The 26523-nt window shown below is 41.9% G+C and overlaps 1 protein-coding gene across 2 annotated transcripts in view; it reads right to left on the bottom strand.

Annotated features, from left to right (window-relative positions):
• MLIP (muscular LMNA interacting protein) overlaps positions 1 to 26523 on the bottom strand; it is a 123705-nt gene that overhangs the window by 96998 nt on the left and 184 nt on the right. The gene's annotated exons all lie outside the window — the stretch shown is intronic.

Here is a 26523-nt window from a genome sequence, read left to right on the forward strand (position 1 = left end):
GTGCGCTGCTTCTTCAGCTGGTGTGAACTGGCACCACTCCTTGTATCTCCCTGTGGCTTCACTGGTCCACATCACAGAACCAGTGGAAAAAAAAAAAAAAAAAAAAAAAAAAAAAACAGAGCTGGAAAATATTTCAGATGAGTATCAGGAAATATTTCCCAGTGCCATCTATCACTCTGTGAAATAATCCCCCAGGACAGTAATGCAAATTCCATACCAAACATGAAAGGTCAGGTTTTTAGTAACACGGGAAAGTAGGTAATGCTCAAAAAGGTATTTCCTATCTCAAATATTCATGAATCTATAGTCAGGACTATTATTTATTTCTTACTTTTTTTTCCTTTAGCATATACTCCATTCCTAAATACCTTCCTAAATCATATTTAGCATCCAATTAATGTCCCCATAAGCTATTTATAACTTGTTTGATTCACCAAGTGTTGGCAGCGCTCAAGTATGCTTTCTATTACGCCGGGGACGAGGCTGGCAATACAGAGATGGTTACCGTACTAAACATTAAGGCAGGTGTGCAAAAAAGACAGTTGGTTTCCCTCTTCAAATGAGCTTTCTGAATAAAGTCTGCCTGAAGAAACTTAAACCCATGTATTCCCCAACCACCGGGCAAGAGGCTGTTCTTGCAAGAGGTAATGCTCGTCCCTCTTCTGTTACAGATGCTTTATATTCAGAAAATATTCAGCATTTATGATTGCTTTTTGTGTGTTGACAGTTGGGACACATCCTTCATACAGGGTGAGATTCCGGTTTTGGGATGCATCTTAAGGTTGGTTTAAACAAATTATTCAATGACTGGGTCTCCGGGATGCTGAAGGCCCACCACCCACCAGCCCCACCACAGTAGGATGTCTTCTGAAAGAGGGCAATGACTTTTCCTTTCCCCTTCTATTAAACTGAAATGGCCACCTCAAGCATTTCCATTTTGTGAGGTGGGCTTAGGATCAGAGGACTTGTCAAAATAACTCCTGCTTTCTGGATTCGTGATCGGGTTATAGTTTCAGACAGGCACCAAAATACCCAGAGTATACTGTAAAACAAAGTCATTGAAGCTGAAATTGATGTGCTTGGGAAATTTTAATATGAAAAAGCCTTGAATGCCCTTATGTTGATAGTTGCCCATGAGTTGAAGGGAAGTAACAATGAGCTTATCCAAAATTTTGACCGAGATATTTAAATACTGTCTGAACCTTACTCTGGATATGAAAGGCTTTTCAGCTCAAGTCCCAGTGTAGGAGTCTGTTCCTTGCCTTGCACTGCAGTAAGCTAGCTTGCAACTATGACCAGAAAAAGCCATTTACTTTTTTTTGCCTTTTGCCTTTTCTAGTTAAAGAATTGTGGCATAAACCTGGAAAATAAATAGGAAGAGACCAGATTTGTTTTAGAAGCATAGAATGGTTTAGGTAGGAAGGGACCTTAAAGATCATATAGTTCCAACCCCCCTGCCATGGGCAGGGACACCCCGACTAGACTAAACAGACTAAAAATAATCTACATGCCATAATATTACAAGGACTCCTTTGATACATTGCTGATGCGTTATCCTAAGGTATATAGGATCTTCAGAACAGGGTTTTCGGGTGTCAGAGAGAAGAGCAATCCAACCCTGACAGCAAGCCAGTCAATGAATACATGAAGCTTGGGTATGACAGCACTGGTGGTGTACAGTGGGTCCCGTAGATGCTCATTACCTCTTGTCACTTAGAAAACTTGAGACAAATGCTTGTACCTCCCTACCCTAACCCGGCTATTCTCTGTGCCCTCTCCTTTCTTAAATATTTTCTTTCTCCTTACATGGAGACAGTAAATTATCCTTACATATCCATATACATATACATTATCTCCTTACATAGTAGACAGTAAATTATCCATGGCCCAGCAATGTGCCCTTGTTGCCAAAAAGGCCAATGGAATTCTGGGCTGCATAGGGAAGAGTGTGGCCAGTAGGTCGAGGGAGGTCATTCTCCCCCCCTACTCTGCACTGGTGAGGCCACAACTGGAATACTGTGTCCAGTTTTGGGCTCCCCAGTTCAAGAGGGACAGGGAACTGCTGGAGCGAGTCCAGCAAAGGGCAACTAAGATGATTAAGGGATTGGAGCATCTCCCTTATGAGGAAAGGCTGAGAGAGCTGGGACTCTTTAGCCTGGAGAAGAGAAGGCTGAGGGGAGACCTTACGAATGCTTACAAGTATCTAAAGGGTGGGTTGAAGGAGGATGGAGCCAGGCTCTTTTCAATGGTTCCCAGTGACAGGACGAGGGGTAATGGGCACAAGTTAGAACACAGGAAGTTCCGTTCAAATACACGGAAACACTTCTTTACAGTGAGGGTGACAGAGCACTGGCACAGGCTGCCCAGGGAGGTTGTGGAGTCCCCTTCTCTGGAGATTTTCAAGACCCGCCTGGATGCAGTCCTGAGTAATGTGCTCTGGCAATCCTGCTTTGGCAGGGGAGTTGGACTAGATGATCTCTAGAGGTCCCTTCCAACTCTGAAAACTCTGTAATTCCGTGACTGTGATGGTTATTGTCTCCACTCCTGTAATATTGAATTGAATTTAATCACCAAAGGCACGGGCTCTGCTTGGGAAAGACCATGCTGTGAAGCCCTACAGCACTCCAGGAAGTCAAATCAACGCCTTCACCAGCCCTGTGGGGCACGTGGTTGCTTTCCCACTGACATTACCAAAGGTTTGGGACTTTTGTCCCAACTGTCCCTACCATTTGCCAGTAGCATGCATCACACTAAGCCATTGAGTTCATCAGGATGAGGTTGGGAAGGCAGACAAAAATGAAGATGTCCTTCCAAAACATGTCTTTGGGTGTGTGAATTGAATAAATGTGGATAGCTTTTTAGAAAGGCAGGGTGGGGGTGTGCGGGGAGGACAAGGCAGCCAGCATCACAGTTTCAGGCACATTTAGGGTCAAGTGGAGGTACAGAATTCTCTAGAGAGCCTGGAATAACTCCACATCAGCTTTCGGTAAAACTGATTGATTTTTTTAAATAAGTTCTCACCAAAGCAAAGTGAGGTTAACAGTTTTATATATACATATTTCCACTTCATATCACTTAAATTCAGGCAATTGTTCAGTTGAGCCAGCTTGATTTGCAGAACCTGCAATCCAGACAGCAGCGTGGCTGAGAGAAGCAGCAGCTCCCTTCCCAAACCCCCTCCGCCTGCAGGCACAGCTCCCCTCCAGCCCCACTCCTTGTCCGCAGGTGACGTGCTTTTTCTCCTTAGTGCAACTGTCCAGCTTTTTGCCTTTCCTTAAGTACGCTGGACTTTCCCCCTGAAGAATTAACTTCCCTCTGTGCAAAACAGTCTAGCAAAAAGAAGTACTGCCAATGACTCCTGAGTTCATCCCGATAAGGATGAAGGAAATCAGATTAATCCTAGACCAGGTGCAATGAGGCAGAGTATCTGGTTAAGTTACACGACGACGAAATAGGTTCCCCTGCTAGGGGTACCACGGTCAATATCGTTGACAGATCTTATGGATTTCACTCCTGTCTCTGTCACTGTGTGGCCTTAGGCAAGTCACACTTCAGCTTGCCCTTGCATATAACATGTTTCATTCTTTCTTATTGGGGCGGCTTCAGGTCTGTAGAGTACATCACTCTTGGTGATGCAGCACAGTGTGGCTACGTGCCTTAATAAGGTCTATCAGGTGAGATATAGACCAGTCCCCCTCCCTTCCCACACAGCAACGTCCTTACTTCTTACAGTCCTTACAGTGTCCTTCGTGAAGTTATTCTTTTTCAAATGGGAAAAACTACTCTCTCTGTTCAGATTTTATGTTGCAAGTCACTGTTTTCTAGAACTGAATTGTTCTGCATTACGATTTTCTAACAGAGATGGAAAACTAAATGAGAACAATCAACTGACTCCTCTGTTGCTGCAATTCCAGTAAATTCTTGCAAGAAATTATGCAGAGTTCCTGCATAATTTTACTGCTTCAATTCATACTCAATGGAGTTTGTACACTGTGGAGTTAAATGAAATTCAAGCACTGAGTGTGGGACATTCCCACATATTTCTCTCCCTCGCTTTCATGAAAAAGGAGAAGAAAAGTTCTCTGCAGCCCAAGTGAAATTTTCCTTGATTCTCTGAAGAGAGATGGACTGACTGGTCCAATCTGTGAATACGTACTAGTTAAGTACTTTGAATCTCCTTCTGACAAATTATGATGGGGAGAAAAGCAGTATATGTAAAACGTTTTCTCCATATTTCTTAATTCTATTTTCCCAAAACAGAACAGAGTTTCCAAGGAGAAAACAGATAGTTCCTTTTATCCCACTGCCAAACTTTTTTCTGAACAGGTGATTGCCCTCTCTCAGGAACTTGTCATGTCTCTTCACATTTTTTTTCTTTCCTGATTGGTACCTACTAAAACATAGAGACCATCCTGAATTCACAAATACAGCAAAGAGCGTAAAATTCCAGGGCTGTAAGACAATACAGGAATACACAAACTGTGCAGGTCAATCCCATTACAGTCGTGATGCCTAAATGGCAATGTTCCCAACCAGGAGGGAGTTATGGTTATTACAACACGAAAACTGCATTACTTAAATTCACATAATTAATGATACAAATTGAGCACTTTCCTAATCATTTTATCCTTTATTGTTCAAGTGAGAAACATGAGCAGAGCCTTGTTAGCTTGCCAAATGTACCAGAAGGAATCTTCAGGACGTAGTAGAATATTTAACCGGGTTGTGTGAAAGAATGACTTCAGAAAACATGAAAGAAAGGCAAAGATAATAAATGCCACTGACATACTTAACATGCTGAAAGTCCTCTTTCAGATTGAACCCCCCTGTGCTATCAATCAAAAAGAGTGGCTCTTAAAATAGTCTAATGTTTTTCACAGGAGTAGGAATGCCACTTCTTGGGACCTTGCCCAGATTTCAGTCTTTATCCGCATTTTCACTTGTGTATATCTTGAACTTCCCATCTAAAATTTTGGTGTGTCAGCTGATACCTCTGTTCCACAGCAAAGATAACTCTAAGCAATGAATGAAATAATTTGAAAGGCAATAAAACAGTATCGCAAAAAACTGAAAAGCCAAAGTTTCTGCAGACTTAAATTGCAGTTTCCTGTAGTGATAGTTAAGGAAATGTAAGTACTTATCACATCTACATTTAAGCTTGTTCAAGGCTCCATTATAGCCAAAGGAGAGAAAACAGGCACTTCTTAGGAAACGATTTATTTCACCATAAGATAGGCATCTAAACTACATCAGAGAATAATGCCTGAGAAGTCCCTATTTCCATCCACTGATTACAGCAGGAGTCTAGACAACCTGTTCAGATGTAAATGCAGCTGTCTACACTCAGGAGAGATGACTCACAACCTACTCACTAGCCATGTTAACTAAAATAAGAATTTCTAAATTTCCTATTTTAGGGAATGAAGACCGGGCAATCAAAGCAAGATCAGACTCTAAATTAGTAGGAGGCAACGGATTGTAACTCGGGGCCTCTCATCTATTTGAAGACTAGCAAGTAGAATATTGAAATCTCTTGTAGGTCTCAAACACCTAGAGCTTGACTTCCACATCCAAAGTTCATAGCATACGTCTTAAATAAACTTAAGATGGTACTCTGATAGTTTCTTTACAACTTCGGTATTGAAATCTCATGCTGGCACCTGAAATTACTGTGGGAAGGAATGCTGAAACGCCAGAACAACCAAGAAATGGGCATGAATGTCTTTTTTGTTTGTTCTGAAGAAAGCATAGCACAAGAATGCCAGAAAGCACTACCAGAAACTAAATGTCATTTGCTGTTAGTTACAAAAAACTGCAAAACCAGGGTAAGTCAAATGCTAGGGGTTCTTGAATACTTATTGGCTCAGTCTAGCTTGGTTTATGCCCTTGGATCAGTTTTCCTCTCCTATCTTTTCACTGGCAAATAGTTAAAATCAAAATACCATTTCCAATTACCTAGTGGAATCAACCACTATGGATTTGGCATTACGATCTTGACATCAAAAGGGCAACATCAATTGCACGGCAGTATGTTTGTGCCAACGTGTGGTATGGCAGCGACAGATTCCTCAGCCGTCAGGGACATCAAATTTTTGGAATGGATTTGAGACAGCAAGCTCTTAGCTAAAGGCACACCACCAAGGGATTTGCAAGCTGAGGCTCACTATCTCCCGGGCGCAGGGACTGACTCTCCTCTTCTCCTGGCCCTGGCATCACCTCTTATTCTCCTTCCCATTGCACAGCATGTGCTTGTGAGGATAACATTTACCTGCCACCTTCCTTTAGTTAAAGGATCCAAATGTTTTTTTCACCTTGCCTTGCTTTTTTTCATGCTCTCTTTTCCTCCCTTTTGCTAGCTGCCAAACATAAACAAGATAGCATTAATCAAAATGTTCTGGGCGACCTTTAAAGAGACACTGCACTGGGAACCCTTTGTACAGTCCAAATGAAACACTTACATCATCCCAGGAATGGCCTCTCTTGAGATTATAGACAATTTCACAAAGAGAAATGTGTGGGCACACCATGATGTCAGGCATTAAGAAAAAAAGAATAGTTTTAAGTGTATTTAATTGGAAGAAATTTCCTTGCCATTTCTTTCTCCACTGCAGAAGCACCTTAGCTAGTGCCCAAAGGGTCTAGCTACCACCCGCCCAAAGGGTGTCCAAGGAAGGACAGCAGGTAAAATAGACTTTACCAGCCTATTACTTGGTGAATGATTTCCTAAAGCCCAGCTGTTCCCCAGGATTATGTCTAGTCCTTCTTCCCTAGTGAATGACCTCACTGAGAGTGATATTCATCTGACCAAATACAATGGTGTCCAGAACAGAAATCTACATCTGAGTCGTGCTCTCTTTATATGCAACAGAGAGAAAGCAGCACTTCTGAGATGCAGTTCCTCCTACTCAATGGTAAATGTCTAATATGGGTCACATTGATCACGCTCTACAATTCCTGTGCTTTTTTTTTTTTTTTTAAATTGACTGTAAAAGAAACTCAAATGAGTTTCTCACTCAGATGTACATTACAGACATCCAAAAAAAAGAGGGGATACGAATCCTGCCTAAGCAGCATTAATTCAACCATTCATGCACAAAATTCCCTGTAAACACGTGGCAGTGGTACCTAGGGCAAGACTATGCCTACTGCAATATTGTGTACAAAACCAGATATGTATAAAGGTCAGTTTTCACTACATTGTCATGGATTCTTGGTATAAGACCGAAATTGCCACATGAATTTATCACACAATCAAAACTGGCAGGGTTTCATATAACACGTAATTACATTATGAAACTCACTGCCTCAGGAAGTTCCAGATGCCAAGAAGAAAAACAGTTCAACAACCGAGAAAATACAGCCGCGGTGAACAGATCCACACGTTCCCACGAGGCCAGGAGGAACAGGAAGGCGCAGAAGTATCTACCTTCTTCCCCATGCCTTTTTTCCTTAAGCACAAACTGCGAGCAACAGTCAGGGACGGGCTACTGGGCTGGATGGACCTCTGATTAAGTCAGTAGGTCCATTCTTATTTTCTGACCTAATATTGCCAACGCTTTTCTTGTGGCAGTGAGCCGAGCAAGGAATATTACAACCCTGCCTCGCACATACCGTTTTTCCTAGGATTACCGAGTGCAGGTTAAGCCTCAGTTTTACACTGGGAAAAACACCCAAAGCACAAACACAAAATGCAAGCCGTCACCCTCCTGCTTTTACAATCCTACTTTGAAACATTTGTGCTTTGTCCAATTCTCTGTTCCTGATACATTATTTCAGTACAGATATTTACTGGTGGGGACAGTTAGTGTAGGAGCCAAACACCTACTTGACATTATCCATTCTGTTTGTCATCAATATGACTCATCAGCAGCAGTCTCATCTTCCATCCTTTTGGGCAAGGTTGAAAAATTGCTAAGAATAGCAGCAGAACTTGACTGCAGAGTGTTTTTTTCTGGGGAATTCAAATCTTAGACTGTGACTAATGCTGCTAATTGAATTTTTACCTCCATCTTGTTAGGGGAGAACGCAAAGAATAAGAGATAAGGCTGTTTTTTCTAATGCTTCTTTCTACTGCATTGTTCCTGTCTCTTCATTTCAAGGCAGTGAAATACCAAATCATTACACAAAACTCTCTCCTAAACCCCCTGCAACTATTTTTCTGAAGAATCAGACACATGGGGATTTCCCAATAACAATCTGGAGCTCAATGGTGAGCTATCTTTGCAACACAAAATAGCACATAAGCTTTGACCGGTTTGTGACAAAAAATATTTCATGTATGGCATACTCTTTTGTTTTCACTCCCCCGTCCCAACCCTTCCTCCTCCTTTTCTTTTAAATTAGCCATCAGGTTAAGTACTGTATTTCAGTAGTGACTGTTGCTATGCATAACCAAATCTGAACTCTTATGACAAACTGAAGTGGACACGCATTGTTTATATTAAATACTTCTCCTGGGAGACTGACAAAAGTACATTATGGAAGAAAATTTGTCATATTGAGCTAAGACAATCTCTCCTGAGCCCTTCGAAATCAGCTCTACCTAAAAAAAAAAAAAAAAAAAAAAGTGAAAAATCCAAATAAGTACAAGAATCCTAAAGATATTTTGCACTAAATAATTACCATTCCGTTCATCCTGTACTGATCCAGAGAGCAATGAATTACTGTTATCTTCCAGTATAATCAGTGTAAATTAATTATTTCAAAACAAGAATGTTCAAATGCTGCTGAAAACAGGAAACAGTTACAGCAGTTTACAAGAAAATCCTTCAAAAAAAAAAAAAAACCACACTGAAGTTTCCTGTTTGGGGTTTGGTTGGGTTTTTTTTTCCCCAATTTTGACTGTGCTTACTGCAGCCAAGCCTGTATGGAGAGCCCATAAGAACAGACAGCACCAGGAGCCCCAAAATGCAAGGCGGCTGGCTGGGTGAACCTGCGGGCAGTAGCGGTAAGCTTTAGAAAAATATTTGAAGTTTCAGTGTTTCGGGTTTTGCGGCTGGTTTTGTTTTTTTTTTTTTTTTTTAATCAAAACAGGAGGGTATATAATCAAAAGTGGCTGCATTTGTAGAAAGGGAGCCACACGAAGCTGAGCACTAGCAAATAACAGTGTGAGCACTTTTTCTAACGGCAAATACTGTCAGCGGTTACATTCATCTCTGTATTAGCAGCCAATCACGCAGTGCTTACAACAATCATTGCCATGGAGTTATCAAATTTTTCAACCGCAAACTCTGATCCCTACGGAGATTAAATCACAGAAGCAATCCAAACAAAATCAGCAGAGTGCTTCTAATGAAGTGTGTGCATAGATCCACGCGAAGTCTTAGCCCTGAGTGTTTATCAGGCAGGAATCAGGTAACCAGATGCCAAAAAAAATAAATAATATGTCAGAAATGAAGGACTAATACCAGTGAGACTGTTGTTGCTGCAAGTGGCAGAAAACCACTCAAAGGAAAATAAAGAAACCAAAACATAACCTTGTGAGATCCCACAAACAACCAGGGCAACCGCACAATCTAATTTATGTTATCTGGTATTACTCCAGGCTTCTTAATGCTGAAAAAAAAGTGAGGTTTTCTCTAGACTCAAATAAAGAACCAACCACGGGACTCGAGAGCGCTGCAAAGCTGTGAAAGGACAATTCTTGTTATTATGCCCAAAGCTGCCGTCAGGCTGGAGCAGAGCGGCTGCCTCACGTGCCCGGCGTGACACAGATCCTGTAAACACTTCAGAAGACACAGGAGAACAAGAGGTCAACCAAAAACGGGACGTATTGCCTCACGCTGATGAGTGAAAAGGCAACCTCGGCACTGAAAGAACAGCAGCAAAGGAGGATTGTCTGAGGGTGCTGGAGAGATATTAACCATCGAAATCATAATAGCAAAATAAATCAAGCAAAGAGCTGAAGCATTCTCACTTGAAGATATGATGGGAAGCATCACTCCTGGCTTCCTGAGTAGAAATGTATCTTCCAGTTACACAGCCATCCTGGGATATAGAAGTCTTCTTTATACCTATCTATAGCTATTTATATAGATCAATATAAAATCATTCGGGTAAGACTGAGTAACAAGTGCAGTCAAGTGCTTTATATAAAAGTGCCAGAGGGAAAGGAGGGAAATCTTGTTTACAGTTCAGCCAGGCTCAGGTATGGGAGTCAATGGCAAAACTTGTTTGTATGGAAAGAAAAGAGTTGTCCCTGGTATCAGTATCAACCCACGTGGAAAGCTGCGCTGATGAAGCCAGCAAACAAATCCAACAGCAGGAAGGTTTGCTCTCCTTATTGAAATTCCTTATCCTGCAGTATGTGAAAAAGCACAACTAAACTTTTTCTTGGAAGAGGCCCATTAGCGTCTAGCGGGGAATTAACAGATGTTGGGAGAATCACTTCATCAATGTGAAAGGTTGTTATAAACACATTAGCAGAAGGAGTTTCTCCTGTTAAGCTATGCTTACAAGCTGATTACAGGTGTTCTGGCAAGTAATCTGTAAATTCTACAAAATTGTTTACCAAAAACGTGAGGAAATTTAATATTAGGTGCAAATGGTGAAGTATTAGATCAATCAATAAAATGTAGCTATTAAGACATGCTAATTATTACAAAAAATAAGCCTGCAGAATATTCAGTCCATCACGCCCCCTATTTTTTGTTCTTTTTCTCTGTTCCCATGTTTCTTAACGCTTTTTTTTTACCATTATCTATTTAATTCTCACTCCCACCATCTTTTTTCTCTTTTAGTGTTTTTACTTCTTTTTTCAGTATTAATTCTCTTACTTCTTTTCTTTCATTTCTCCCATTTCTGACTCCTATTACTTTTTCTCCACCTTCTCACGATAATTTTTTAGGACTCCCTTTCTTACTATCCCTTTTCTTCCCGAGCCTTGTCTACTGTGTGCATTACAGCCATGTCGGTAACCTGCAGTGCAGTACTAAAAAGTCCGTGGCGTATACACCACACGGCGTGGGACTTCAACCAGATTAATTCAGCCGCTAACACTGCAATTTTCACACTTGGCCACAGCACTTCGGAATGCAAAGACATCCCCCCAAGACTTACCCCGCTTTTTACTTCACCAGTACTTTCCCCTATGGCACAGATTTCACTGACCCGCGCAGGGAAGGAGTGAAACGATTTAGCCAAGTCCCGTTGCTTCAGGAAACAACTAAGGGACCAAAAATGTAAACTTAACAGGTGAGGATATAGCGAAACAATTTCGAATAGTAACAGGCTGTTGCAAATAACCTTCATTGAGAAATAAATGCTTGTTCTGTGCCTATTTTTGAACGTTAAAAAGCAGCTTTCACTTTCTTTGTGGGTTAATGGTTCTAAATACCCTATGTGCTGCCCATGCCAGGTAATACCTAGCCAGTCATTTAGTCATTGCAGTCATTTTCTAAATAACTGATTTCGACACACAGCTAGCTGACATAAATATACTTTCTGATCATTTTTCTCTAAGTCGGACGTGTTCATTCCTTTGAAATGAAAGCAATAGCAAAGAAAACATTTTAAACTTATGACATAATTACAGTTTTAAAACTTCGTTAAAACGGCTTTAAAACATACCTCATTTTCCTGCACAAAACCACACATAAAACGTAATCTGTGGCAATAACTTTCTGTTTATGAAATCTACATATTTAAAATTACAAACGTTTAATTAGAGAACTACTTGTTGAATTCAAGAATATAACAAACGTTGGGATGTTTAATCATGAATTAAAGGGAAAAAAAGAGCTGTTTACAGTCTTCTGAAGATTGTTTTAAGATCACATGAAATAGTGCTTTTTCCATGTATTCAATAGCAGCTTGAAATAAACACCTGAACTTGACTTGAAAGACATTTACAAAGAATTTATATGAAGAATTTAGTGTACAACAGCATGTGTAGTGTGTTCTGGAGACAAGAGTCGTCACTGACTTCATCTTTGCTCCTAACCTTGAGCTAAGAGGCGCTGATGTAGGCGATTCATGGGTGAAATTGCAGCATACATCATATAAAATTACAATATTAGTAATGCTAATGATGATGTAAAGATTATTAATATTTATGCAATGATTTAGAGCCTCCCTTGGTTTCCAAAACAACCATTTTGAATCCTGATTGTTATCTGACTCATTTTACTCTACGTTCAATAAGCTGGGGCGCTAACATCTCTCTCCCGATTTCCGCCACCCCCAGATAAAAAAGAAACTGTGGCTAGGGCACGTCCCAGAATGGCCTCATTCTTTCAGAAGAAGGCACAGCCACACTCCGAACAAGTCATGGTCTCTTCTTTTGAGAGTAAAAGCTACCGCGCTGAACTCAGAAACACCTAATAATGCTTCAGAATGCCTCTGGGTTCTGCTTCAAAAGTGAAAGCTGGTTTACAAAACAGCTTATTGGCTCTGTTCACATTTTCTTCCGCAAATACTGTCCGATATCTGCATAGCCATATACAAAAATACTGTTCTTCATGGTTTGGCGTCTGTTCGGCTGCACGGCAGTATTTCAGACATGCCACAGATCGGTACTTAATGTAATGTAGTCCATGCACAAGAAGATATATACAGGTAGTCTGGAGAAAAGAAGACTGGGGGGGGGCTTATCAATACTTATAAATAGTTAAAGGGAGAGTGCCAGGGGGATGGGAACAGTCTTTTTTCAGTGGTGCCCAGTTATAGGACAAGAGGTAACGGGCACAAACTTGAACATAGGAAGTTCCATCTCAACATGAGGAGGGACTTCTTTACTTTAAAGGTGGTGGAGCACTGGAACAGGCTGCCCAGAGAGGCTGTGGAGTCTCCCACTCTGGAGACATTCAAAAACCCGCCTGGACGCCATCTTGTGCAACCTGCTGTAGGTGACCCTGCTTTGGTGGGGGGGTTGGACTAGATGATCTCCAGAGGTCCCTTCCAACCCTGACCATTCTGTGATTCTGTAAGTAATAACACATTTACTGGAAAATAATCCTCCACTCTCTCAGACATTGATTGAAATGGGTAATCTGCTTTTGAAGGGACTTAAATATTTTGGGGATCATTGACTAACCATCTAAATCATTTACACGCAATGAATGTTTGATAAATTCTTGGACTACATATATAAGCTGCTGAGTATCTGTTTAGAAATTGTACCCTCTCACAGACATTAAAAATAAGGTAGCTACAATATAACACTATAATATATTTCTGCACTTACAAAGGAAGACAAACAACTATCAAACTGAATTACTGCTACCCTGAGATAGCTCAGAGAAATAACTATTAGTAACTATTTACATTTTATGCAAAAGACATTATTTCAAAATAATTCCACCGCTGGAACAAATTGTTCTTGTTTCAGAAGTCTGAAAGAAGACAAATGAAATATTTAAACTTTGTCCTGCATCATTAATGAGAGAACATCTAAATGTTTAAGATTTTGTATGAGAAATAGTAATAAAATCAGAAATTAGGAACATTATAGCATTACAATATACAGTTTCCTAGACAAATAAAGTTTTACAAAATATCTACAATACACAACAAAAATTAAACTATATAAGTAGTTCAGTTCTTAAAAGCATTTCCTATCAAGAAAGTTATGCATAAAACCAGAACAGTGATGCTTTCAGAATACTAAGGTCAAAATCTCAAATGAGATTGAGTTCTGAATTCTAAGTAGTCTGTAATATTAATTGTTACAGCACAGTATATTCTGAAAATCAACATCAGCGTGTGTCAAAGCACATCCTGATACTGTAATGCCTGGTCTCACACCTCTCCCAAGCCTTACGCTGCATCATGAAATTTATTTCCAGACTTTTTCATGACACTCACATCTGCGGTATCGAGCACTTCACAGAGACAGTTACACAGTGTTCAAGGAAGTCAAGTGGTCTGATCATTTTAACTTCTAAAAAATGACTATTTTGAATTTGTCATTTTTAAGAAACAGCTTTAACTTGTCCATAGTAATTTTGAGAGTGCCACCCATGCCCCTTCCTGCCAGTGGGTAATTTCTGAGAGCGCTTTGCAATGTGCAGAATCATTTTCTGAAGTCATCCCTTTGACTGCCAATGTGTGGGAGGGTGAAAATGCCAAGTTTCCTTTTCTTCGGACATCTCAGCCATTTGGCTTATGTTTTCTACCTATGTCAAGAAGCACATTTTGTGAAAAATGCAAAAATATTCAGTTGGAAACAGCAGGATGAAATATTCGGTTTTGTTTTGCTGCATTTTACTTATAAGATCACTGAGGGTAACTGTTCTTTTGTTCTGACCATATCGTATCCTGTTGTAGCTGATGGTGGTGATTCCTAAGCACAATCACCATTTAAGAGAAAAGAAATAGCTCATAATCCTGTTATTGACGTTTATCTCATAGCAGTTATGAATAAAACAAAGGGAAAATGAAGTTTCCACAGATAATCTTAAATTCCAAACTTTAAAGTATGTTTTTTCAGATGTAGATTCTTAGAAGCTATAAATACTGGAGCTCCTGAAAACCCCAGGCAATCCATCATATGATGCAGCACTGCGTCACTACAAGCCATTGGCAAGGCTGGCAACCTTGGAGCCCCTGAGCCCTGACTTCTGCTCCTTAGAAACCGGGGAGGGACTGAAGGTTGACTTCATTAAAGGAATAATTTATCATTGTAATCCTTCAACACATAGACTTTCTGTCACAGAAAAAGACACTATAAAGTAGGATACCTTACTACAAAAAAAAACAAACCAAACCAAACAAACAAAAAAAAACCCCAAAAATCGTTCTTGTTAGATTTAGCTACTCCTTCCCTGACAAATAAACCACTGACAGTTTATTGGAATTTTTTTTAATATGCAAATATCAGTGTCAGTTCACCTAAGAGACTGTGAATAACATAACTATAATGAAATCTGCTGTATTTTCAACTGAGATCAGCTTCGTAACATGAGTGAAAACATTATTCGCTAAAGAAAAACAGAGGACAAATCCTGTCCTTTTCTCTGCTGGGATTTCAGATGCAAATAGTTTGCATTTTGCTATTGTTGTCTCAGACTGAAAGAGAAAGCACAGTTTTGGCTCAGCATCTTTGCTATGAGTTATCATCTCTTTGCTTGATTATCACTTAGTTCAGCTGACATACGGCTTTTGATCTGGATGTATTTCAAGGTGCTTTTACTAAAGAAGGATATTAAACGACTTAGTTCTTGCTTGAGGCTGAAAAATCTAATTATTTTTACTAACATGTTTGTTATATAAAATCATCAAGAACAGCTATATTTGTAAGAAGCAGTAAAATGGTGATAAATGTGCCATCAGTAACTTTTTATGAGATATACGAAACCACTATGGAAACAATTTTAAATCTATTCAACAGGGAAAAAAGTTTTGATGGCTCTTTCCAGAATCTTCAATTTTAAGTGGTTCAAGTGAATCCAATTTATTTCACATAATTTAAAAACACAGCATTTAAAAATCCTTATAATTTTCCCATGTTTGATTTCCAAATTTTCTTCATGATTGAGATAAAAGACATGAAACAGCAAAGGCAACAAGGTAATGATTCAATTTCTGTCTCAAAGAGACAAATATGAAATTTATTTTTTTTTATTTCTGTAAATATGTCAGTTCTGGAGAATGAATATATTCTGTTGTGTACAATCCAAGACATGAAAAGCTTCAGCATGCTGCTTTCCATTTTGGAAACAAAACAAATTGAACAAATTGAAAGTTGTTGAGCAAAATTAATTTTTCATCTAAATTCAGCAAATTTGCTTTTGTCCTTTTTCCTCAAGAATGGATCTTCCTTCGTTCAATCTATATTTAATTCATCCTTTTAAGCTTACCAAATAGGGATGGATATAGTAAAAATGCCATCAGAAAGTATTTTGCAGTATGTACTACTTGTCACCATCAATCCTTTAGAAAAAGCTATCGGTTAACTCTCAGCTATGAAATATTTAATGCAGAAAGGTTTTCTATATGACCATCACATTCAATCAAGATCAATCTTGTCTTAAAACAACATTGTCAAATAGAGATGATGACAGGACGACCATGGCCAAAACATAAGACACAGTTTTTCACTACTGGACAAGACATCTGACGGTTTAGCTATCTATTTCATGATAAACATTAAAAAATTAGGTATGAACAAAAATTTCTTGTGAAAAATGCAGAACCAATGTGGAAAGTCTTCTACTTCTGATAGGACATTGGCCTGCAGATTTGGCTGTACAGTATTGCCTATGCTGTGATGACATTCACGGTGTTCCATTACAGCAACTCCCCCACCTTGGCACACCAGAATGTGCTCCCTGGTCTCTCTCCACCTCCACTGGCACAGCATTTGACCCTTAGAAAGGCAGGGAAGGCTGCAGAGTGCTTACTACAGCATTTAGTATGGGATGCAGCAGGTTGATAAGCTAGTACACTTCTTTTTTCCTGCCATGGACGGTCTTCTGGTCAGCTATCATGGTCAAAGGCCTTTGTGCCAATGTAAGCCAAGATGAAAAACAGATGTCTTCCAAATATTCATGGAAAAATTAATATTCATGTGAATCTATGTTGCAGGAACTCATGAGGATTTCTACGCAACCTTTGTGAGAAGAAATGGGGAGGTCCACTCTCTCTCATTTTTCACAAAAAGCAGTGTGTCAGAGAGATTATAGGGTCCAGTTCCCTATTCTGCCCAAGTCCATGATGACCTGAAGAGAAAAGCCCTTCATATCTTTGGGCACATCCCAAACCAGTGCCTTGGCTATCCCCTGCCTGCAGCATCATACTTCGACACACTCCAGATTTTAAGGATAAAAGATCTGCAGACACAATTCCATTTTCAATAAAACTAAAAAGAAGTTTCTGAAATCTTGAAAACTGTTCTAAAATGAAATTATCATCTTCTCCATAGCATGACTCCTCACTGCACTGACATATCACACCTTTCAGAGCCACTGTGCCAACCATGTTGCCGTCTCACTTGGTTTTGCTGTAATACTTGCATTCAGGTCTCAAGCTGAACCTTCTCTTTGCAACCACAGTGGTGAGACCATTGATATATTTTAAAATGAAAGCTGAGACCCTTGTACTATTAAGTGATTCTAGGACTTGTAACACAATAATAAACATGTCTCACAGGATCACAGCCCTAAGAGCAGCCCAGCTATGTGTGGTGTCTGGAAGACCATCCAAACAGTGCTAGATGTTGATAAAATCATATAAGGAGAATGATGATGGTTGTTCCATACCTGCTCACCCGGCTTTAATGCTTAGATCCACTGAGAATGACAGAATGGCTTTATAATGACAAAACTATCATCTCAAAATGGACTTTGATTCAGATGAAGGTCAACCACAAAAGCATACCAGCACCCCTGTGACTTCCTCTGAGTTTTAGCCCTAGGAAAAGGTTTCATCATGAGAACACAGAAGCATTGTTGATTGTCTACCTGCTGCCCTGAAAGTCTAGCTCAGTTAAGGCCCACCTTCTTTCTCCCTTTCATTAATCACTTCTTTCCTTTTATTCTGTTCATTTTCAAGTGGCTCTATTTCCAAGAATTCATATCAAAGTAACAAACTTAATGCCACTGCTGTGTTGTTGAGTGCTTTCAAAATTCAAAAGATAGTGAATTGAAAGCAGTAGGTTTATAATGCAAGAATGAGGAGGTCTTAATGATAAGCATAGTCTCATTGTGTATCCACGTTAAACGTGTTAAAGGTCTCTTACAGATGGAAAAAGCTGTTGGCATGTTTCCTGACAAATGCAGTCGTGCAGCTTCAAAATCCAAGAATGAAAGAAATGTTGTTCAGGAGGGACCTCCAGAGGTCATCCAGTACAGCATCTGGCTCAAAGTACTACGGCCAAAGCAAGGTCAAGTCAGCCATGTCTTTGTATAGTTGAGTCCTGAAAACTTCCCAAGGTGGGTAGTCCACAAATTCCCTTGTTGTTCCAGGGCTGCCCTACACTTCTAATGAAGGAGCTTTTCCTAGTGTCTGTCCTGAATTTCAGCGTTAGCAGCAGCAATAGACAGTGAATATCTTCCCGAGTACCACCCATAATTCATTCCCACATTGCTGAGGGATATATTTTGAAAATGCATGATTTTTCTCAATAGTTGTCTCTATGTCCAGACTTATTTCTGGAAATGGTGTCTGGCCCATTCTAACTCTCAAGCTCCACATGGGTATCATTCAGGCAATGTAGTGGGTTGACCCTGGCTGAACACCGGGTGCCTACCAAGCCACCCTATCACACCCTCCTCAACTGGAAAGGGAAGAAAATTTCCCAATTTCTCTACCTCTCCCCAAGCTGCCCCAGGGGACAGGGAATGGGTGTTGTGTTCAGTTCATCACACGTTGTCTCTGCCACTCCTTTCTCCTCACACTCTTACCCTGCTCCAGCGTGGGGTCCCTCCAAGGGGAGACAGCCCTCCACAAGCTTCTCCAATGTGAGTCCTTCCCATGGGCTGGAGTTCTTCATGAACTGCTCCGGCATGGGTCCTTTCCACAGGGTTCAGTCCTTCAGGAACAGACTGCTCCAGTGTGGGTGCCCCACAGGGTCACACGTCCTGCCAGAAGCCTGCTCCAGCGTGGGCCTCCCATGGGGTCACAGCCTCCTTTGGGCATCTACCTGCTCCAGCCTGGGGTCCTCTGTGGGCTGCAGGTGGATATCTGCTCCACTGTTAACTTCCATGGGCTGCAGGGTGACAGCCTGCTTCACCATGTTCTTCACCATGTGCTGCAGGGGAATCTCCACTCCAGCGTCTGCAGCACTTTCTCCCCATCCTTATTCACTGACCTTGGTGTCTGCAGAGTTGTTTCTCTCGTATGTTCTCACTCCTCTCCTCTGGTTGCTGTTGCACAGGTTTGAGGGTTTTTCCCTCTTCTTAAAAATGTTATCACAAAGGCGCTACCTCCCGCTGATTGCCTCAACTTTGGCCAGTTTAGCTTGGAGACAGCTGACATTGGTTCTGTCGGACATGGGGGAAGCTTTGAGCAGCTTCTCACAGAAGCCAGCCCTGTACCCCCCCCCCCACACACACACACTACCAAAGCCTTGCCACCCAAACCCAATACAAGCAAATGTAAAGCCAATACCATACCGCAGATCGATCTTTCAATTTAACTGAATTCAAGATAGTTCCAATGCCTAGAAACATTTCCCAAAACTGTTTTAACTCATCAGCATGGGCTGCCTCTCCATGCTAATACTCCTCTCCCTGCTGCCTCCCCCAGCATGCAATAACCTGAATTGCCCTACGTGACTTTGTTGCAGCAGTTTATCCAGCTGTTACGGGGGGCCTTATCTTTCCTCACCCCAAAAAGTTAAAACGCGACTGTTACTTGTTCCTAAAAAGCCTCTGTTATCAATACATTCAAGTCCCTGCACAAATCACCTACCCTCCCCTTCTGAATCCCTGGGTGAGATCGCATGACAATGTTTCACATAACCTCCAGCCAAAAATGCACTGATGTCTCCAAGATAGCTGTTTTTCCACTGAAGCAACCAAAGTCTACCTCAAGCGTTCTAGCAACACCTCTGCATGACCACCATTAGGTTAAAGAAAAGGTATCATACACTCAAGTGAGGCCAGAGCTAAGTCAGAGGATTAGAAAAGAGGGCAGACCAGGAATCAGTGCTTCCCACTTGCTTTGGTCCTGTTTAATGTCGCATCAACAGTGCTAAAAATATGCTGTCAGCTTCCAAGTTTATTCCTTCCTCCTCAGTGATCACTTGCTGGAGTAACCCATGTCTCCACACAGCCAGGCAGGAACGCCTCATCTCTAGATACGCAGGAGGAAATACTGATCCTCTAGCTGGGCTCCTGTCTTGGCCATCCCCTTCTACCTGCACAGTGAGATATGATTTGCTCCATGCTGGGATCTTATCAGTTTCTTGCTGTAGCCACTGCAAAGCCTCAGTCCTGATCTTCAAATCTCAGGGATATTTTGAAAGTGTCTCCCATGTCCAACCCTTTTAGCTGAGACTGCTGTAATATGGGACCTGGTAGCACAAAATGCCTTAAGTGTGACAACTCACCCAAGCTGAACTCAGCTGCATGACAGAAGCTCCTGGAGGACATTACAAACAACCTCCAAAGCAAGAAATAGAGCTTTCCTCTTAAATAAACAGGAATAATTTAAATGTTTACACACATAAAACTTTCTCTGACTATATAGTACGTATGTGTGCTTATTCAGTTTCATGTGCTGTGCTGGAGATAAGCATGATGCTCATATTTTAGTCTGGAATTATCAAACTGAGGAATGGATTCAGGCAGTCATCGTGGTTTTAGGAGTTTTTTTTCTGAGTAGGTATGTTCTTGCAGGAGACAGAAGTAGAAAAGTCAAGGTGTAAAGCAAACCAGTTAAGAAAGACAATTTAAACAAAAAAAAAAAAAAAAATCATTTTGTCTCTCACCTTTACCCTCTCGTCTGAATCACGTAAACCAGCAGCCTAGCAGCCACCAGCCTGTCCTCTGCTGGGGAAGAGAACAGGCAAAAGGGATGAGGGGTTTGCACCTGGCAGTCCCCCGTATACGTGCCACTGGCCTTCTCACAGAGCGCAACCTGCTGAAGCACCTCCACGTTCTGCACTCTGGCTGCATCACTGCAGTTCACCTGCTCTGAATCTCTGCCATCCTCACCCACAGCGACTATCACCTCCTCTCTCCAAAGAAAAAGAAGATGCCTGGCTGACCTCAGCAGTTGCTGTTCTGTGATCTTACACCACCCTCCTGGCTAGACGCATACAAGCATGCAGGCTCTGAGCCGTGCGTGGAGGTGAGATACCTGATGCACAAGGAACCTACGGGCCTGCCCATCTCACAGACTCCGAAGCAAGTTGCCTCCCTTGAGCAGCAAGCACACCCTTCCCAGGCTCACTTCCCTCACCCGCCCCAGTGAATCTGGAGGGGCATTTGCTTGTGGACACCAGGAGGAAAGGCTCACGGGCTGGTGTGTCACACAGGTGTAAGCACAGTCCCTCTCCCATGCTGTGAGCAGTAGCGGCTCTTCTGTCATTACTCAACCGTAGAGATATCTGCTGTTGCCGAAGAAGATCCTGCCATCCAGGCGTTTAGCTCCCTGTGTCTCCACAAAGAAACACTTGCTCCTCCCTCAGCTCCTCTTCCTTCCCTGCTGCTTTGCACTAAGAGCTTTTACCATGCCTCTTCGACCGCTACTGTGGCCACCCCTGCTCGCTGAACAGCACGCTCCGAGCACCGCAGCCGCTATCAGGCGGCCAGCAGTACCTGCTGGGAGAGGCCAGTGCATGCCCAGAGGTAGCGTGACAGAGCATCGGTCCCGCTCCCGGCAAAGAAGGGACAGCCTGAGCCAGGAGGCTGTGCTGCCGTCTCTGCCTCTCTGCCACCAGCCCTCACCAGCGCCAGAGCTGCCTGGTGGATGATGTCCCCATGAGTGGGTGATCACTCCTGGCGTCTCCTGCCATGCCCACTGCCACCAGCCTCCACCCATCTCTCCTCCTCTTTTCTTCCGTTCTTCAGACAACCCTTCCCATCCCACACTCGCTTCTCACCTGGTTTACACCTAGTTAAATCAACAACTCAACCTGCAAGCAGGGCCAGTCGTCACCATATTAGTCACCACCCTCCATCCTGTTTGGGCTCCCTTAGGTGGCAAACTTCAGGAAACAGGCTGTCTTCTCCAGGAGTCTTTACCACAGCACCTCCCACAGAGAGGGCCGGATCTTGACAGGACTCTTTCTGTTGCTACCAGTGTACAAAGGTTAATCATTGTTTCACTTGGGTGGGATCGATGTGAACGGCCTCACGCTGGGTGAGCTGTATCATCGTTTTGTTTGTGAAAAGCAAACGCTAATTCTCTGCACAGAGTCCTGCAACCCTTTCTTACAGATTGTATTCTCTCATCCAAAAACTAACATTAATGCCATTTGAAGCAGTTCGTGGTGTTCTTTCTGATCCATATATTCATTTGGTTTAACTTATTTTCTCTACATGACTGTTCTTTATCACTACTTAATGTAATAAGAAAGTAAAAACACTCCCTTATAAAGCAAAACTGAGGTACAGAGATCGAATGTTCCCTTTAAACATACTAATGTAAAGATTATTTTAAATGCAATACTTCATGTTCTGTATTTTCATGGGGAGACAATAGATGAAATAGGAAAAAGACAAGTGTGAAATATAATTAAAATAATTTCAGATAACGGAGGCAATATGCATTAACAGAGGAGGACTTCAGAATGTAAACAGACTATTTTGAGCTGAGGCATCATTTCAATAGGGAAACTCTAGAATTACTATGTCCTTCTGAGCTATGCTAAAATCAAAACTATGAAAAGGAAAATTGAGTCCATCTGCTTAGTCCAATCTATTTTATAGTGAGTCATTCTATTTTCCCATCACAAAATGGGCCCTCCATTATCTTCCATTTCCACAGCCAGCTCCACACAAAGACTCTCTTCAGGATTCTGGCTGCTGGGGAGTCTTCCTCCAGGAAGTAAGGACAAGAGTTCTTTAACAATAAATCTCACAAATAGCCTGAAGTGGTAGAGAATTTTATATTATTTTTCTCATCCACAGTAAGCAGTGAATGTAAAGGTACAATACCACCTAATAAAACTGCCTGTGAGGTCATCCTCTATGGAGGTTATACTTTGAGCACAAACTGGTCTGTAATTAATTGACACTTTGTAATCAGAATATTTTCAGGATGATATAGACTGTATTAGGTCTTTGTTCCTTAGAAAGTAAATAGAAATATTTGTAACACATTACACAAAACCAAGATTTGTCAAGGATATCTTCTTGATACAGGCACCAGATGGGCCAACCAGGATTGTGCACAGCTAGAACTATTATTCGGAAATGAGGAAGAAGTGGTTTGCAATGTGATGATCAATGGCTTAGCAGCAGGGGTCAGGGAGGAGGAGAGCAACCAGCAGTGGATGAGGATCAAAGCAGGGATGACTTGGGATAACTCAGCTCATACCCACCTGTGGGAAGAATGTGATTTGGAACAGCACATAGATTCACCAAGGGGAAATCATCCCCAACCAACCTGATTGCCTTCTATGATAGTGTCTGGATCTGTGAACAAGGGGAGAGTTGTGGATGTCATTTACCCTGATTCGCCTCCAACAGTGTCTCCTACTATTCTTATATCCATGGTAGGACATGACAGCCTAGGTGGTGGACAAGCAGAAAGCCAAAAAGCTTATAGAACAATCAGGTTCAGACATCCACAGTTAATCCTTCATACGCTTCTTGGAGGACAGCAACAAGTGGAGTGCTGCCAAGCTGCTTCCTGAGACCTATCTTGTTTAACATCTTCATCAATGACTCAGAGCAGATGATGCAGGACACTCATCAGGTTTGCAGATAACACCAAACTGAGGGGGAAGAGGCTTGCCTGAGGGCAGGGCTGCCGTTCAGAGGGGCCTGAGGAAGACAGGCTGGAGGAATGGGCCAACAGGAACATTATGGGCCTGAGAAGGGAGAACCCCTGTCAGTGATCCAGGCTGCAGCCCTGGGGGTCATGGTGGGCAGCGAGTTGAGCCTGAGCCATCAGCAAACCCTGGGAGCAGGGATGGCCAAAAGCATCCTGGGCTGTGCTAGCAGGAGCATGACAAGTAAAGCAAGGGAAGGAATTATCCTCCTCTACTGTGACCAGCAGGTCGAGGGAGGTCATTCTCCCCCCCTACTCTGCACTGGTGAGGCCACAACTGGAATACTGTGTCCAGTTTTGGGCTCCCCAGTTCAAGAGGGACAGGGAACTGCTGGAGAGAGTCCAGCGAAGGGCAACTAAGATGATTAAGGGCTTGGAGCATCTGCCTTATGAGGAAAGGCTGAGAGAGCTGGGACTCTTTAGCCTGGAGAAGAGAAGGCTGAGGGGAGACCTTATGAATGCTTACAAGTATCTAAAGGGTGGGTTGAAGGAGGATGGAGCCAGGCTCTTTTCAATGGTTCCCAATGACAGGACGAGGGGCAATGGGCACAAGTTAGAACACAGGAAGTTCCGTTCAAATACACGGAAACACTTCTTTACGGTGAGGGTGACAGAGCACTGGCACAGGCTGTCCAGGGAGGTTGTGGAGTCCCCTTCTCTGGAGCTTTTCAAGACCCGCCTGGATGCAGTCCTGAGTAATGTGCTCTGGCAATCCTGCTTTAGCAGGGGAGTTGGACTAGATGATCTCTAGAGGTCCCTTCCAACTCTGAAGATTCCGTGATTCCGTGATACTTGGCACTCACTAGATTACACCCAGAATATGGCACCCAGTTTTTGGGTCCTCCAACAGAAGACCAACGAGCAGCCACCAGTCCCTGTGGGAGGTTATTGAGGAGGTGGGGCCAGGGTGTTTTACAGCAATGCATGGCAGGAGGAAAGAGAAATGTACATAAATTGAAAAAAGAGAGAATTTGACTTGATAAAAGGAAAAACCCTTTTTCCTCTGAGGACATCCCAGCAGTGGAGCAGGTTGCCTAGAGAGGTTGTGCAGTCTCCACCCTTGGAGATCTTCAAGACCTGACTGAATAAAGCCCTGAGAAACCTGGTCTGATCCCATAGCCGCTTTAAGCAGTCAGTTGGGCTAGAGACCTTTTGAGCTCTCTTTGCATCTGAGTTATCCTATGCTCCTCTGAAATACATTTTTTTAAAAAAAGTATCATCCAGTTATACATACACAAAGTATCATCCAGTTTATAGGATATACTATTGACACTGGACACCTCATGGCGCCTATAATATTAAATAGTTTATGTATTTGCTATACTGAAGTTAAATATGCAAACAGACATCAACGGTAACATGTACAAACAGTATCTGTACCACAGACTGACACTGTTCCCATGCAGTGTTTGAATATTGATGTGACCTGCATGTAACAAGAAGAAAAGGGCAGAATCAATAAAAGCCCAGGGGGTACAAAACCAGGGGAAAAAAAATGTAGGGGCAAAGTGAAATCCATCCAGCAATCAGAAGGAAAGGCACTAAGACTAAAGAGGCAAAGAGAGAGAGAGGGGGGACGGAGTGGAGGCTTGGGCTTGACTGGAAGGGGGCAGGGAAAGGGGCAGGAGAACTGGTGCAGGGTCAGGGCATTTCTCCATTCCTCCACTGTCAGCAGAGTGACATGAGGCCCACCGAGCCAGGGCCTCTGTCCCCATTGCTGAGCACCCACAGGGACGTGACCTGCTGCCACTAACAGGGACTATCTCAGCTCAACGTGTTAGGAGGATTCAGCTTTGAAACAACTAAACAGCGAGTGACCTGCCGTGGGCGTTAACGTGGGTCCCATCAGCGGGGTCCCTGTTCGCTCCAGTTTGCCATTCTTAAAATTAGTAAACGATGCACACAGAGAAAGCCATCAGAAGATCATTAAGGCTCCAAATGAAACTCTCTACATTTTGAAAAGCGTCACTCAAGGGTGCCTGCTCAATTCTTTGTGCATCAGGATGCAGCCCACAATTAGATAATCATACTATCTAATTACATTGCTATATATTTCCCTCACCCATGAGCTAGAATAAAATTTCACAGGTTTCCTTTGAAAGTTTTCCTGAAGCTTCTATTAATTTTATAATTACTTTTAATTTTGAAGAGTTCTCCTTATATTTTATGAGGCCACAAACATTGAAAATGAGTACACTGTCTAAAGTATTAATTAATGAGAAAATGAACAAGTAAAACATTAGATAATATTCATATTATAACTTCATGATGAAGCTTCAGCAATGTTCTTTCAGAGACTACTCTTTAGATAAAACTTATTTTCTTAAAAAAGAAGAGGTGCTTTAAGGCCAGATCATTATTTTGTTTCAGCACTTCCCCTATTTCCTACCCAATGAACCTTTCCTCGGTGAAGTTTTATTTAAAACTACTAACTAACACACAAGCTTTCCAAATCTCACTTAACTGAGGCTAGTAGAGGCAAACTTTGTGATTAAACAAGAGTTAGTTAGTGGGCTGGCCCACCATGAAACCACACCAACGCAACACCGCCACCATTTAAGATAGGAGCTAAAAAATTCAGCGCTAATTTGTTTGTTAACAAAAATGATGGCCAACTTTCTTCACGGCTTTGCAAAGCCAAGAATAAACTGTCCTTTTCATGATATCAAGAAAATAACCTTGTTAATGCAAGGCAAATTATAATTTTTTTCTCAAGCCTACGCTAATTAGGAATAAGATGTGTTTTGACTGTTTTCACTTTCTCTTAATAATTTGTTTTGGTCACACCTCTTTTCACTAAGCTCCAGACATGGGCAAACAATTTCCTCTGCCATTTACTGATCTAAAGTTATGGAAAATAATGTGCAAAGACATGAAATAGACCCTCAAGAAAAATCCAAGATAACTACAGACTATTACTTATCAATCTGGGTTACAATAAAAAATTGAGTTTGAACCAGATCTCAGTTTTTGCACTTCACATCAACACAAAAATACATTCACAAATTTCTACAGTTTCCACAGACATGTATCGTCGTAATGGATTTAACATACATGAACGGCGTTTTAATCCTCAAGGTCAGTAGTTAAAGGAAGCCGGGAAATACTCCTATAAAGTACAACGGTTGATTTTCCTTTCCT

This window comes from Vanellus vanellus (genome assembly GCF_965231255.1).
Source record: "Vanellus vanellus genome assembly, chromosome: 3".
In the NCBI taxonomy this organism is placed as follows: Eukaryota; Metazoa; Chordata; class Aves; order Charadriiformes; family Charadriidae; genus Vanellus; species Vanellus vanellus.